Below are 16,981 nucleotides of genomic sequence, written 5' to 3'. Positions count from 1 at the left end.
ACATGAGATCCGAGGCGCTAGGTCGCAGACAGTTTAATGACATCACAGACAAGGGACCCACCGGAGCCCTCCCTCCTAGGGCAGCAGCTGGGGGTGACACTAATGCACCGGCATCATACAGTTAAAATGCGTGCCTCCGGTGCTGAGAGCAGGTGGCACCGACGCCTTCCGCGATGCAAAGCGCTATTAGACGGACTTCCGGTTTCCTCCCAAGTTGTGCTATTTTGTGGGGGTTGTGGTTTCTAGGATACTGGAGGGGAGGGGGCGATGCTTCTGGCATCTCGCTCAGAACGGCAGCACTCAGGCGTAGCATGGATTTCTCAAAACGCCTTAACGCAGGAACCCCTGAACGCGCTTCGTCGCAGCATAGGGGCCGCAGGGGCTTTATCCCCGACGCGCAGACGCGTCCACGAGGGGAGAGGGTCCTGTCACCGCGGCAGATGTGTGCTCTGCCTCTGGGCGGTGTGGTTGACCGCACCCGTCGAGGGAGGGACAACTGCTGGAACTAAAGTGACTCGTGGTGGCTTCAGTCCCGGCAACCTTGGCCCTTCACCATCAGTGCAAGGTGTCTGCGCGCGTCTGTCTATTCCCCTCCTCAGCCTTCACTGAAGACCGATGTGTGATTTATGGCGTTTATGCTGGACAGCGCCTGGAAAACAAACCACTGTTTGCCAGGCGCTGTAAAAAAAGCCCACGAATGGCGAGAACGTCGGATAGATAGGTAGACAGATGTGAGTGTTAGGGAACGGGGCAGACGGGCAGACAGAGAGCCAATCACAGTTATGGCTGGATGAGAAGGGCTCTATGACACAGCCAGTTTCCAGTTACCTGCATGGACTCTTAGGAAAATCAAAACACAATAGTGTGGAAAAGGGACACGCGATTAATTAATAGACTGTTAGTTAGACAGACCCCAAAAACAGACAGAAGAACACACAGACACAGGAAGAAAAAGAGCTCCACTCGTACAGAAACACGCACATTGGTATATGGCTAAACCCAACAAGCGTATCTATCTATCTATCTATCTATCTATCTATCTATCTATCTATCTATCTATCTATCTATCTATCTATCTATCTATCTATCTATCTATCTATCTATCTCTCTGTCCTTCCGTCCGTCTGTCCATCTTCCGTATTTCTGATTCCTATTTTTTTATGCAATCTCTGCAAAGAGATGCATCTTTTTATGTGTATATACTTATGGTTGTGTGCATACATATTTATGCGTGTATACATACATACGTATATGTGCATACATCTCTAAATAGTACGCATTGAACGGATATCTGAGCTTATATATATACGTGCCTACGTTTGCATAGTAGATTTTGCATCTGTTTTGCTATGATATGAGTGATCACGCACACACATAAATATCCTTACTATTGCACATATGGAGGGACACAATACTCATGTTTGTTTTGACTTTTTACACTTGGAATATTGAAGGCTGGCTGTTGTGCTGTATATTCACCCTAGTTCCTTCCTAGATTTGAGTTAATGCACAAAGGTCTTTGGACTGACATACAGAAAGGAAGGTCGTTTTTTTTTTTACCCTTCCGGCACATATGATGGTCCGAGTGGATGCATTGCACACAGCAAGAGTATGGAAACCAGTGATTTACAATTGTATCCGCACCTGGTTTCTTTTGAGCCTGTTTACGAGTGTCGGCCACCTAGGGCGGGGCCAGCCCGCCCCCTGCAGACAGGCCCCGCCCAGGCGCTCGCCTCAGCCCCTTCACTGTGGCTGCGGAGCCTCACTCCCGAGGCGACCAGACAGACACCATGTACCTCCAGCTACTCCGCCACTGCAGTCTTTTTTCTTTTTTGAGGAAAAAAATCAAAAACTTAATGACCCGTGTAACTGGCAGGATAAAAAACGCATGTCCTTGGTATAGACACACAGCAGCATCAAAATGTCCTAAAATGAAGCCCGTAACGCGGCCGCCTCTCTTCTCCACTCCCCCACGCCCTCCTTTTCACGTCTGACACAATATGAGACACACTTCTTCGCCATTCTGTTTTATGTGCGAAATAAGAGACATGCTCTTAAATACGTACCACTCAATGAGTTAGTGCCCCTTTGTCTAGTGGTGGGCGAGCCAGCAAACGACCAGGGAGAGCCAAGCCAAGCCATGGGCTGGCTCTGGCTCTGGCTCTAAGAGCCCGTGAACGAGCCGAGCTTTTACGATATTTGGCAGTTAAATCATGCAGCACACATGAAGGTAGAGTATGAGAAGGTGTCTTCAAAATTCAAGAGCGTGTATTTATTTAACACGCACGGTAGCGCCTCACCTTAGTACATTACATTATTTGAGCATTATTTAATAAAAGTGGATTTTTAAACATGACTGAGAACCATTCCTGCCCCGACCCTGATTTGTGACCCAGCAAGATTGTTGTCAAGTACACCTTACATGCTGCACAGACTCGTATTATAGATGAACACAATTATAGGCTATTAATAAAACGCAAACACAAGCGAGGTTTTTGTTCAGCACACATCCTAAACTCACGTATTTGAGGTGCTCTTAGATGTCGCAATGAACAAAAAAGAAGGCTCGTTAATATAAAGCATTTGCCTAAGATCACACAATTTGGTCAAACATGAAAGCAGGGATTGATTCTATATTTCCAGTTTGCTGCTGCGCAATGCAGCCTGTGGATGGGTATCTTTCAAACATCAAAGAATAATGGTGACAGGCAGAAACCCCTTTTTGTTTTGGGCAGTTTAATATAGAGCAAGCCCTCCCAACATCATAAGTGCACCTCACAAAAGGAACCGACTACTTTACATTTTTTTCAGGACAGGGAGATTTGCCAGGATTTAAAGGATGGTGAGCTGAGGCCTGGATTTGCACTAGGTTTCTGATAATACAAGTTCAGCAGCTGCAGCCACTATACCTCATGATCAGCTACGTGTTAGTGTATGTATTTGTTTATTTATTTATCACTTTATTTAGATCACAAGATGCATATCAGTGGGTTTCACATAAGGAACAATGGGTAGGGCGTGGGATCTCCAGCGCTACGGTAACTAAAACCTCTTTACAATACCATGGGAAATAAACAACTATAGTTTACGAATTATAATAAAGCCTGCATCAAAATAAGTGCAGAAACCTCGAGGTGCAGTGGGTGTTTTTTTGGAAGAGGGAGATAGGTGGGGGTAGAGGAGGAAAGGAGAAAAGGAAAGAGACAGATGTTTGTGACAGTTTAAGGAGACAAGGAGACAAGGAGAATAGTGGGGGTTAAGAGGAAAACGAGAATAGTGACGTGTTCTAGGTCAAGACAGAGTTTAGACAGGTAGGGATTTCGTTTTTGGTGGCATTGAAGGAGGTCTTCCGACGTCTGTGGTCTTCGGGTAGGGGGTTCTAGAGAGCTGAAGCAGCCCCAGGAAAGGACTGGGTTCCACTAACAACCAGTATACTCCTCTTCTTTAGTCAGGGACCGCAGCTGGGGAGTCAAATCAAGCTGCGGCTACATGAAAGATCCAGTGTCTTTCATTAATGTATCCACCCAGCCCACATTTATCAATGCATCTGCTCCTCTGGATGGCCTTGCTGTCGATTTTTTCAGCTATGCTTCCAACAAACCCATCACCTCATCATGCAAACATATCTACCCACCCATTCATCCGTCATGCATCAGTCTGTCCGTCCAGCCACTTGTCCTGGTTGGCTGATTCATGGACCCATAGTCTTAATCTTTTCAAAGAGTTAATAGCACACACATCTCCAGTGACCTCTTTTTTTATTGGGACAAACGGCTGCTCTTTAGAAGCTATTAATTCATCCATTAATCCATTCACCCATCCTTTCAATCATCTACCCAAATACATCCATCAGTCCGTCCTTCTGTCCGTCCATCTATCCACTATGCCATCCTGTCATCCATCCACTATGCCACCCGTCCCTTCATATGTCCCTCCGTCCGCCCACCCCGTCCATTATGCCATCAATCAGTCCACCTATCCATCCATTCTCCTGCCCTTTCTTCTGCCTATTCATTCGTGTCTATGCATTCAGAGAACGTCTATTCAGCTGTCCAGATGCTCACCCATCTACCTGGTCATCCGCCCATCAGCCTGTCCGTCCATCCATCCGCCTGGCAAGTTAACCGACTAATCTTTCCTTGTAAACCCACCCATCCGTCTGTCCTCCATCCATCCATCCATCCATCCATCCGTCCGCCTGCCCTTCCCTTCTCTTGTTGGCTGATTCATGGACCCGTCGCCTCAGAAAGACCTTCATACCCCTCAGCCTCTCCAGTGACCCTCAGACCCAGGGACCGAGAGTGTTGTGATTGAGGCCTGCATTGAGTGCTTTATTCGAACATTATCAACTTTAAACGTGTTGGTGCCTGCAGCTCGTGAAATAGGAAACCAAGACCTGGGAGCCTCTAGCAGCGGCGCGAGCGTCTCTCGCCTTCTGTCACCGCCGCGCCGCGTGCGCCCCGTGCACACCGACAGGGCAATGCAACGTTCTTACTAAAGCTTCTCTTTATAGTTCTTTAACGCGCCAAACATCAGCTCAGCAACGGCACACAATAAGCCCCTTTTTAATTTTAACACAAGTCACCAGCTGTACCACAATGTGATGATATCACGCAGTTTAGGAGGATTTATTGTCCTAGATTCAACCAACCCGTTTTATTAGTTTAATGGAATGTTCCAATAACGGGCGAATTGAAACGCGCATCCCCAGTAATGTCGGCCCCTTTGTCAGTGTGGCCCTTGTTACAATACTTCAATTGACCACACGGGGTCACTGCTTCACGACTACTGTCCGTGCCATATTTTGACTGACTTGCGGCGACACTGATATGGCTGTACCCGCTTCTGAGGCGCGCAGGGGGCTAGGCCGACCCATAACTTTACGCTTGGTGTCACTACACAATCTGTATTTGCACTTTTCACGACCTCAGTCAGTAATTACCGAGGTATTACAGCCTAACTAGGGTAACTACAACTTTTTAAATCTCATTCAGTGTCATGCCCCATATGTACGAGTATGTATATGTTTGAAAGTATGTGTATATCTATGTTTGCATTGTTCGGTATCTATATATAACCCGCTGCATACCGCCAGCTGGAAAGCTTCTTCCACTGTTGAGGAATGGCACACAGGCAGTGGGGACCCGCCCATGTGCTGCACAGAAAGGTGAGCAAGCTACCCCCTAGGAACAAACATGTCACTGAAAATGGCAGTACTTTGATTTTTTTTAAGTTATACATGATGTTATTAATTCCCTTAATTTCTCGGCATCACGTCCCAGAGGATAGGACCTGTGCACCCGTTCTATGCCCTCATAATCGTCCGCATGGCCTTTGGGGCCGCCCTCAGATAACCTACAGTAGATCATGAGTTGCTGAATCTATGTGTACCAGTCTGACGTTGGGAGTTCGTAGGCCTGGTGCCAGAATAAATATTGTGGAGTGACAGGGAGAATACATTTTTTTAGACTTATGTCTTTTCCCCTTTTCATTTTAATTGCATGTGCAGTTCCATGAAAAAACTTCAATTTCCAATGGGACCTCCTGTGGCGAGATCCGTGGTTTCACTTTCACACAATATTAGACTAGCAAACCAGGCCTCATACTGCTAACGATACTTTTAGTGACAGCCTCAGCCCTTAGACAGCAGGGCTATAGCTCTGATTACCCAGGCCAATAGGTGGCAGGTCTGCTTCTCAGTACATAACCTGCAGTGCCAGGCGTCACAGAGCAGACCTAACCATTAAGTGAAATAGGTCATGCATGATTTTGATAGCAGAACAATTCACCAGGTTACACCTCCTTATAGTTTCAGGCTCGGACAACAGCGCTATCTCTCAGTCAACACATAACTTAAACATTCAATCCTCAGATATCAAAGCTATTTCATGGGGCATCCAGGTCTGACAATCTGTGACCTTAGACGTAAAAGCTATCTTTAAGCTACCCCTTATTTACATTATCCTTGTCATATAACTAATTAAAAACAACAGAGATCAACAATGTGAGATGCTTAGGATCGCACCAAGTGACCAGGTTGTCACATGAAGCCCACCCCCTTCATTGCTTTTTTGCTACCACGCGTGTGTTCACTAGTGCATTCTATATCATGGCGTTTCAATATTCAGAGTTCACTTTTTAAATTTATTTTATTAATTTCGCTTATGTTGCACAGTGGCTCTTGCATGGTGATGAATATAAACTGAGGTGCCATTTACAGCACTCTGAGGGCAAAGTCGTGTTACAGATGATACAGTGTCTATATGTTTCTTTAAGAATCCCAGCCAGTACCACCATCTGAGGTTTCACTGAAAGTCACCAAAATACAGGAATGTAAATGTGCCCATCAGAGCCAGTACACTCCATTGAAACACAGGAGTGTATGTGTGCCCATCGAGCAGCTAAGCAGGTACCCTTCTATGGAGCTACCCTGTGTGTCACTTAAACACAGCGTGCACGTGTGCCCAACAGCAGCTTAGCCGGTACCCTTCTGTGGAGTTACACTGAGTGTCACTTAAACAGAAGCGTGTATATGAACCCATCAGCACCTAAGCAGGTACCCTTCTATGGAGGTACACTGAGTGTCACTCAAACACAGGTGTGTATGTGTGCCCATCAGCAGCTTAGCCAGTACCCTACTCGGGAATTGCACTGAGTGTCAATAACATACAAGCGTGCACGTGTGCCCAAAAGCAGCTTAGCTGGTAACCTTTTATGGAGTTACACTGAGTGTTACTTAAACACCGGTGTGTATGTGTGCCCATCAGCAGCAAAGCAGGTACCGTTCTATGGAGTTACACTGAGTGTCACTTAAACACAAGCGTGCACATGTACCCAACAGCAGCTTAGCTGGTAACCTTACATGGAGTTACACTGAGTGTCACTTAAACACAAGCGTGCACGTGTGCCCAATAGCAGCTTAGCTGGTATCCTTCTATCGAGTTACACTGAGTGTCACTTAAACACAAGCATGCACGTGTGCCCAACAGCAGCTTAACTGGTACCCTTCTATGGAGATACACTGAGTGTCACTTAAACACAAGCGTGCAGATGTGCCCAACAGCAGCTTAGCTGGTACCCTTCTATGGAGTTACACTGAGTGTCACTTAAACACAAGCGTGCGTGTATGTGTGCCCAACAGCAGCTTAGGCGGTACCCTTCTATGGAGTTACACTGAGTGTCACTTAAACACAAGCGTGCACGTGTGCCCAACAGAAGCTTAGCCGGTACCCTTCTATGGAGTTACACTGAGTGTCACTTAAACACAAGCGTGCACGTGTGCCCTACAGAAGCTTAGCCGGCACCCTTCTATGGAGTTACACTGAGTGTCACTTAAACACAAGCGTGCGTGTATGTGTGCCCAACAGCAGCTTAGGCGGTACCCTTCTATAGAGTTACACTGAGAGTCACTTAAACACAAGCGTGCACGTGTGCCCAACAGAAGCTTAGCCGGTACCCTACTATGGAGTTACACTGAGTGTCACTTAAACACAAGCGTGTACGTGTGCCCACCAGCAGCTTAGCCAGTACCCTCCACTGAAGTTCTACTGAGTGTCAGTGAAATACAAGTGTTTATATACACCAGTCGGTGGCTTAACCAGGACCTTCCAATTAAAAACAAGTGTGTATATGCGCCCATCAGTAGCTTAATCAGTACCTTCCACAGAAATACAAGTGTGTAGGTGTGTCCATTGGCAGCTAGCCAGTATCTTCCACCGAAATACATGTGTGTAGGTGTGCCCAGTGTGTATATGTGCCAATCAGCAGCTTAGCCGGTATCCTGCTCTGGAGTTGCACTGAGTGTCACCAAAGCACAGGCGTGCATGTGTGGCCATCGGCAACTTAGCAGGCACCCTCCTCTGAAGTTATACTGAGTGCCACTGAAATACAAGCGTGCATTTGTGCCCATCAGCAGCCTAGAGATAGTACCCTCCTCTGAAGCTGCACTGAGTGTTGCTGAAATATAAGTGTGCATGTGTACCTATCAGCACCTTCCTCTGAAGTTACAAACATTGTCACTAAACGATCCGGAAGCTATATGTCAGAGTATCGTCTACAGAAATATTGTGTCCCAAATATTGTGTATAAAATTGTCTTATTTGGTGTAGAATTTTTACGATTAACTCCAATGGGGCAATATTTTTGTAAATGATGTTTAGGGCACAATATATATATCATAGAATATTCTGACAACTTATATGGGATAAAGTACCCACTGCCGCACATTATAGGGATATTGCAAATCACTGAGGAAGTCCAGGACAGCATACAGCAATAAGGCTGAAAGAATTGGGGACAGAACACCACACACAAAGCTCTTCACACGCAATCACCTAAATACCTATCGAAGAAATGGGAAAGCTCAGGAAAATTAAGCATCCTCCTCAGCAGCAACTCACTACTACTGGCATCGTCCCGTTTCAAGAAGGAAAGGACCCCTGTATACTCCTTCTCTGGCAGCGCACCCATAATCTGGAACTCCTCCCGTCCTGCTCTACACACAAACCCAGTAGCAGTCGGCAGTAGGTGTGTCTGTAGGGCGGTGACGTGGGCAGGGGGAGGGGCAGGGTGGGGGGTAGTAATGTATGGATTACGGAGTTTTACAGGTAAGTAAACATTTAATAAAATAAAACAAATTTCGTTGCGCGCACTGCATCAAATTTGGTGATGCAGTGCACGCAACGAAATTCGTTTTATTTATTTAAATGTTTACTTACCTGTAAAACTCCGTAATCCATACATTATTTCCCCCCACCCTGCCCACGTCACCGCCCTACAGAAACACCTACTACCGACCGCTACTGCACAAACCTCTAACTAGCCACCTTCAAGAAAAAGATGAGAGCGATACTGCTCGACAGACACCTCTGCACGGATGGACATTGAGTTCTCCTAAAACACTTAAGAGGATTAGTGGTCTGTGTATACTTATTTAGGATTAATGGCACCACACAGGAGAATAGCACTTGTATTTTTTCAAAACCTTCCAATTATATGTGACGGTGCTGCAACGTGAGGAGAACCACTGACCTCCCCAAAGCTAGTGACCTAAGTCAACTAAATACATAAACATAGAGTTCCTCTGCCCACGTCGAGGGTGTCTCAAATATTTTTTCAGATGCACAGTGAAAGCACAAATAATATACAAGTGAGTCCTTTTCTAGTTTCTTTAATCTCAGGGTCTTCAAACAGCCGACACGTGTTTCGTTGCATACATGGGAAATCGTCCCACAACTTTAACAAGGCTAAGTCTTCTGAGATGTAATCTTTTATTTGTGGTGATATTTCCGACCCACAAAGGGGTTCTGTGTCAAACGGCATTTAAACGTAGACATGTGTATGCCAAAGGGATTCAGATATGTTCCCTTATTCTCCAGTTGGATTCAAAGTGCAGAGTACTAGAACATCGTTCTTCGATGTGCTCCGAGTACGGGACATGACCTAAAACACTGCCAACAAACTTAAGAGAAAGATCAGACTTGTGTCTGACAATCCATAGTTTACAATTGGTCCTCCAGGTCGACGATGAGGGAACATACGCTTGACCGAATATATACAATGGAATTCTTTATAGCCTCTAATACTGGTCGATATATTTCTTTATTTTATAGGGAGCATATATTTAACTGAGCACGAATCTATACAAGCACTTGTAAAGGTGGGCATTTTTCTTTTTGATTCAGGGATTTGATACCCTTGGGTCTTGTACGCCTTATCAAAAACTCTAAAAAAAAAAAACTAAAAAAAAACCCAACAAATACATAATCATGTTGTTCTCACAGGCTGAGTTATTTTGATAAAAACATTTTTAAAAACATAATACTGATTTCGTAATTGCTCACCTTTTTGTTTTCAATTTTCTCATTAAAATTAAATCTAGTAATTGGCAAAAATACAATGCATGTTCTTTCATAAAAATGTCATATACCCGGCACACTAGTATATAGAATTATGTATAATCTCAGTGTACAGTGATTACACATACAGTTAAAAAAAAGTTCATTTTATTTCTTGTGAACTCTGCATTTTACAACTTGAGTACTCTTCAAGCTTCAAACTTAGCCTCTGTCAGCAATTCATAATACTGATTATTTAGTATGGTGCGCTTTACAGAGAATACAAGGACTAATTCAACTGCAATCCTTTTCGAGCAACATAAAAACTCGGAATTCACTAATAATAATACACAAATCTTTTAAAATATATATCAATATTGACTTTTTAATGCAATAATAAATAGTTTTGAATGCAAACCAGCCTGGCACATGAAACTTTTATGAATGAACACGCACTCTATTTATACCAAAACCTAGAAGTACATTCACGGAATACAAAAAAGAAGCGCAATGACTAAGTCAGGATTGCTTTCTTAAAACATTGCTCATTAAAATAACTTCCCCCAAGGGAAGACCATATTTCTGTTCATGGAGCTTTTAGCATCTCAGCAGCATGTATTATAGACTGATGTTGAACTTGTTTCCCCTGCTACTCCAGTGTGTACATGCCGTCTTCAGCAGCTCAGCCAGTACTGAAGTTTCACTTGGTCCCCCTGTTTCACCAGTGTGCATGTGTTTACGCGCAGCAGCTCAACCAACACCCTCCTCTGAGGTTCCACTTGGTCCCACTGTTTCATCAGTCAGTGTTGTAACACTGCCCTCCCTGCGGTGTGGGGGAAGCCCCAAGCTCAATGGGCCCCCTCAGCACAGTACTCTGGCCGGCGAGCTACTGATTGAGTTGGTAGAGGGCCCTTCCAAGAACCTTGCAGGTGGGCCCCCTCAAGTTTCGTTACGCCAGTGACCAGCGTGCATGTGTTACACGCAGCAGCTCAACCAGTACCCTCCTCTCAAGTTCCACTTGTGTCACTGTTTCACTATTATAGATAATGGGGTAACCCAGTTAAATGTCGTAGGACCTGGGTGTCGATCGGCAAGGAAAACAGTTGGTCCTTGACACACTAGAATACACTTCAATCAGTAAGTATATCGTAAGGAGCTCAGTATAACTTATACATGTATACAAACAGATATCTACAAGCACATCCAATAGACCATACCAAAATCACCGCAGAGTGATTAATTAGAAAACATCAATTTATTACTTTGTACCCAAGTCATCAGTAACATACATGGGACATGCTCAATTTCACACTTTTTTCCAAGGAGAAAAGGATAGGGGGTGAAAGATAAGTGCTCATGTGTGAGATAGTGAAAGAGGGTAAAAGTACATTACAGAATATTTACATAGTCCAAATGCAAATAATTGAAAACCAGGGATCCGACCGTGTGATTACATGGAGGGCTGGTATCCCTACAATGATGGGCCTACACCTAAACACAGTTGCATTGGTATGTAAACTCTGTATCATGAGAACCGATCTCTAATGGCAATGGTGGTTGGGGGTAGAAACTGGGCGCAGGCCCCAGGGGGAGAGAATTTGACGTTTCGACTTCAATTCCTAAGGGTTAATGAGTTCCTCGGCAGTGGGTCTTCATCAGGACGGGGGTAAGGAGGGGGACCCGGCCACAGCCGTGGTCCAAAGGTGTGTAATCAATCCAATTGCAGTCACAAAGTGAAGGGGACAAATAACTCGGCATACCGCTAGAATCTCGCTGTCAGTTTCACCCCCAGTGCCTGACCCAGGCAGGCCTTTTCAGCATGCTCCCGGCGTTTGAGACGGCTGGCTTGTGAAGATACCAGCGTACATTGCCACGCCTTTTGAACAAATTAGCCTACAGCTGCATCGTGACTTTATGGGCAATACACAGTGATATTCTAGCAGTATCCCGGGTGATTCGTCCCCTTCACTTTGTGACTGCAATTGGATTGATTGCACACTTTTGGACCACGGCTGTGGCCGGGTCCCCCCCCCTCCTCCGTCCTGAGGAAGACCCGCTGCAGAGGAATTTATTAACCCTTAGGCATTAGGGTCGAAACGTCGACATCTCTCCCCCTGGGTCCTGCACCCAGTCTCTACCCCCACCACTATTGCCAATAGAGATCGGTTCTCGCGAGTTTACATACCAATGCAACTGTATTGAGGGGTAGGCCCATCATTGTAGGGATAGCGGCCCTTCATGTAACCACACGGTCGGATCCCTGGTTTTCAATTATTTGAATTTGGGCTATGTAAATATTCTGTAATGCACTTTTACCCTCTTTCACTATCTCACACATGAGCACTTATCTTTCACCCCCTATCCTTTTCTCCTTGGAAATAACAGTGAAATTGAGCATGTCCCATGTATGTTACTTATGACTTGGGTACAAAGGAATAAATTAATGTTTTCTAAATAATCGCTCTGCGGTAATTTTGGAATGGTCTATTGGATGTGCTGGTAGATATCTGTTTGTATACATGTATAAGTCATACTGAGCTCCTTACGATATACTTACTGATTGAAGTGTATTCTAGTGTGTCAAAGACCAACTGTTTTCCTAACCAGTCACTATTTCACCAGCATGTCTTTGTTCCACCTGTAGCTCAGCCGGTACCCTCCTTTGAAGTTTCACTTTGGTCACCGATACAACACCAAGTTCTTTCTTTGGGCCCCAACCAATGGCATACCGTCATTGACACTGCTGCACCAAGAAATTCAACCGCTTCCGTAGTCAGGTCTCTTGGGTTCTCTAGTACTTCAGACCTGGTTTTCCACCCTAGGGATGTGGAAACATCTGAGGAAGCACTTTTGGACATGGAGATGCAAGTCTATATCGCGAACTGTACGCAAACATTGTGCCATTTAATCCCAATCTTTCGGCTCCCTGTTTTACAACAATTGCCTTCAGCGGATATCAAATTTCAATCATGTGGCTTTCCTCTGTCAGTTCCTACAGATCCCTAAATATGTTGTGTTAATATATATATATGTTGAGTACATAGGAAGGGAACAGGAACTGAGATCCATTGTGCACTACAAATTCAAGGCACTGTTATAAAGTCACAATTTTGTGAGTGGTGAAAAGATTAGGGATCTGTAACAAATTGGGTTATTAGTTGCAAAGGATGTGAGTCCTTTACAAGTAACACGTCTGTAACATTCTCTTTCCTGGGAACCAACAACCCCATTGTAGCACTTGTTTTTCAGAGCTATTTAACAACTACACACAATGAAATACACTGTCCAGTCAATGGTTTTTCTTATAAAAAGTAAAAGTACTTTCATTGCACACACCACTAAACACTATACATTAATTACAAATATATACAACCAGGTAGCTGAAAATACCTCTGGTGGCACCCTCAGAACGTGTTACACCCCTGGTGGGTTCTGAGCTATGTTGCCACAATACCAGCGACCTAAACTAGATGCAAACCACAACATAAGGGCATTTCATTATCATTAAGGCAGGCCTACTGGCTTTGCATGTAGTCACCACACCAGTAAAAGCTGAAAACATGTTACTGTCTGTCTTTCTAATCAATAGGAACAGTACCAACGTGCAATACTTTTCGTGCTATTATAGAACTTTGCATTGTCAATCATAAACTAGAAGATTTAGGGCAATGTCTCAGAAACAATTTCTGGGGCACTACTGCACTTCCTGCGCCCCCAAACATGCTTCATTAATTGTTTGTGGTGCCTCTGCCCTACCTTGGGGCACCACAAGGTAAAAATGCTGAGGGCAAGGTCAAATTTCTGAGGGCTTATTGGCATTCCTATGGCCATGACCTTGAATGTGAAATGAGTTGCTGGTCCTCTCATTTGGAAACATTTTACTTCATGAAACGTGGTGTCATGTTGCATGTCTTTTTTTACACCCATTGCCCGTGCACACTGCTCCATGCACTGCTCTTTTTTTGATAGAGCAGTGTTAAGCCCACTTCTGTGCTGCTTAGCTGGCTCTTTGCCAGGCCGTCACTGCAGCTGGTATGGCGCTCAACTCAGCTGATTCTTTCTCCCGGTCCATGAGAACGCGGGCTGGGACTTTGCTTTGGGTGCCTCCCACGGCGTTGGCACACAGAGCGTGGAAGGGCACATAGCAATGTTGGGAGATGGTGGCACACCAGTCCTTGGTGCATTCTGTACCGGAGGGTTGGGGTCTTCTGAGGCAGCTTCCGCTGTAGTAGGCTCTGAGATGCCCAGGGCTCTTCTTTTCAGGAAGGGGGCTCCACGCATGCCCACTCCCCATTTTCAATAAATAAAAGAGTATGCGGTGAGTATGTGCTACCCTTGTTCAGCCCTAGCGCCATAAGCATCTTCTTCTTCAGGCTTCCTGGCCTCGAAATTGGCTTTTTAATTGGGGAGGCTAGTTTTGCAGCAACCTTGATAGATCTGTTTTCTGTCTGGGCCCCTGGTACACTCTCCTGCTTCTGAGGGTATCTTCCAAACCTCCTCCAGAGCCAGCAAGCCAAACACACTTTCTTGTGCTCCCCCCTAGGTCCCTCATCGTTCTGGCTACTTGAAGGACATTTGTGTGTCAGTGGAGTCAAGGGCCAGTCCTTCCAAGTCCCAGGAGAGCCACCCAAGGTCACCCAGAAGGTCCATTCCCTCAACTGTTCCTTAGGGGCAATAAATGGGCTAGTGCCACTGGCCTTAGAGAGACCCATCCAAGTCCTGAGGGACAGCTAGAGTTAAAGTCCTTCAGACCATCATTACAGTGCCATAGGTGGCTTCTTTCAGCGGGGCATTTCCCCCCATCGTCGCTCCTAGGTGCAGTGTCTTCTCAAGTGGCTCTCCCATGTGCAGGGGATTTTAAACATAGGTGGATTTTTTTTTTAAAAGCCAGACACACCTGGGCATTCCTAGGGTGCCATATCATCACTCCATCACTATCCCATCTATCTTGCATAGCATTCAGGAACATCATAAGAATGAAAACTTCAAATGAGCTATAAAAACACATCTGTAAGGACCCTCAGCTCCGCCTCCAACTGACACAGCTGCCTGATCTCTTCCCATGAAAGCTTAAAAGGTGAGCTACTTTTGTGTTTGGCTCCAGAGCTCAGGCCTTCCTCCTTTGTTTCTGTGGGTTTAAGCTTTCCCAGGCAAAGTGCAGTTTGAATTAACACATGCAGATGTCCTTCACACTCATTCCTTTCCCTGGAGCTAGGTCAAGCACTGTTAAAGGCTTTGTTGTGTGCGGAGGCCTTTACTCTGCTTGCTGGCCGTTAGACGAATTAACTTGGCCCAGTAGGGGGGACAAATGCCTGGAATCTGATTATGTCTGAGCCAGAAAAATATCAAAAATGTCAAAGTACTATAATGAGCTTAAATATTAAGAAAATGACTCTGAATCTACACTCTGGATGTATGTATACCCTAAAATTGATACCGCACTGGACCCTGTCGCCTAAGTGTGGGGAAACTGTATTGTTGTGATTTGACCTAAGATGTGTAACTAGTTAAGCACCACAGACTTTCAGCAAGCACTACAGACCAACACTGTGAATACCTACTCACTTTCAAAGCCTACCACAGGTCAGCAACAATCCTTGAAGGGTCCCTTCTGCAAAAGGCTACCTGTGTGCAGATACAGGTCTGCACAAGAGGTAGTCTCTCACATGCTGTCGGCACATGTGCACACGTATGTGCTCACAGGTTTGTGTGTAACTAGCCCTGAGCCTCTTACCCTTGCTGTGCAAGAGAAGCTTTATCTTCAGATGGGACAACTGTCAGTAGCACTCTCAGTCCATTTCCACAGAATTTGCTACGAGTGAGACTCAGGTGGGAAGACTCACTCACAGTAAAATTCCTAAATCATTAGTCAATAAGCAAAACATCCAGGGGAATTAAATGGGTGGAACCCACTTGCTACAGGAGCTCTCTACATTGGAATGGAAGAGCTTTGGTGCAAGTCCAGGAAAGGACCTGTCTTGTATTGTTGACTTGCTGAACTAAGGAAATACATGCAGGATGCCAGAGGAAGAGCAAATATGTTTTCTCTGTAAACCTTAGGATCTAAGATGATATTTAAAATGCCCATAAACGTTTTTATGCATCAGGCACAGTCCTTTAAATGTATTTAGGGCTTTAATCGGGAACCGGAGAAGAGACCACAGCTAAGATATTGCAGGAGTAAATCATGGTGTTCTCAGTTAACCTTGCTGCATTATTTTGGACCAAGTGTTATTTATTCTGCTACGAGGATGGTAGCCCAGGGTACAAGGAATTGATGTATTCCAAGCGTGAGTCAATGAAAGCAGACAGCCTTGTTTCATCCTTCTGGCCAAAGAACAGGTACAATCTTAGGCAGTTTTCTGAAATAAACCAATACAATCCTCCTCATTCTCAACTCAAAATGTGTTCCTGCTGTGGATGCCCTGGAAAGAGAGAATGATGCTCTATTCACCTTCATGTGGGTGGAGCCCAAAATTCTGCTCAATAACTGGAGCCCCAACCCCTCTGTTGTTCCCAGAAAGAGATTTATTCAATGTAACCTTAAATAATGTCAAAATATTATTTGATCACCAGAATCTATTGTCTGGACTACATCACTCATGGTGAAATGTATTAGTAGAGAATGTAGGTATGGCATGTTGCACACTCGAAAATAACACCCATGTATTCCTAAGCATTATTGAATCTTCTTTGCCTCTTGATGGCCATCTGAATAGATGAAAACATATTTTTGGACCACTCGTATTATTTTCGTTACATAGTACATATGTCTATTCAGTCGTGCATCCTGCTGGTGCTTAGATCTTTAAACACCAAGATAATCACCTTGAATTGTATTGGTCTACTTCAGTACAAACAGTTTCAATTGGATTTTGAACTGTTTTCTAGCTCTCAAGCATGGAACTGGCTGATCCCTCTGACAAAGTCCTCACTCCCCCTTGCCTCTGCACAAGGAAGCAATGCAGTAGCGTTGTGAGCCCGCTCCATGTCTAAGGTGAGAAACCTCAGCAGAAGGTGCTCCCTCGCTGAAGGTCTTCACAGAAGGCACCAGAGCCAAGGGCTAAAAACTCATGGATGCTTTTTCCTGCTCAGGGGAATATGAAGTCCACTCAACAACAGGAGCGGTCTGTGCAAGTAAGAGC

At 44.9% G+C, this 16,981-nt stretch overlaps 1 protein-coding gene across 1 annotated transcript in view; it reads left to right on the top strand.

The window, feature by feature from the left end:
* The window catches only part of KCNK10 (potassium two pore domain channel subfamily K member 10), a 434,219-nt gene that overhangs the window by 648 nt on the left and 416,590 nt on the right, over positions 1 to 16,981 (top strand). The gene's annotated exons all lie outside the window — the stretch shown is intronic.

This window comes from Lissotriton helveticus, chromosome 9 (assembly GCF_964261635.1).
Source record: "Lissotriton helveticus chromosome 9, aLisHel1.1, whole genome shotgun sequence".
Taxonomy (NCBI): Eukaryota; Metazoa; Chordata; class Amphibia; order Caudata; family Salamandridae; genus Lissotriton; species Lissotriton helveticus.
Note: the sequence above shows the minus strand (reverse complement) of the source record. Positions and strands in the feature narration are given on the sequence as shown.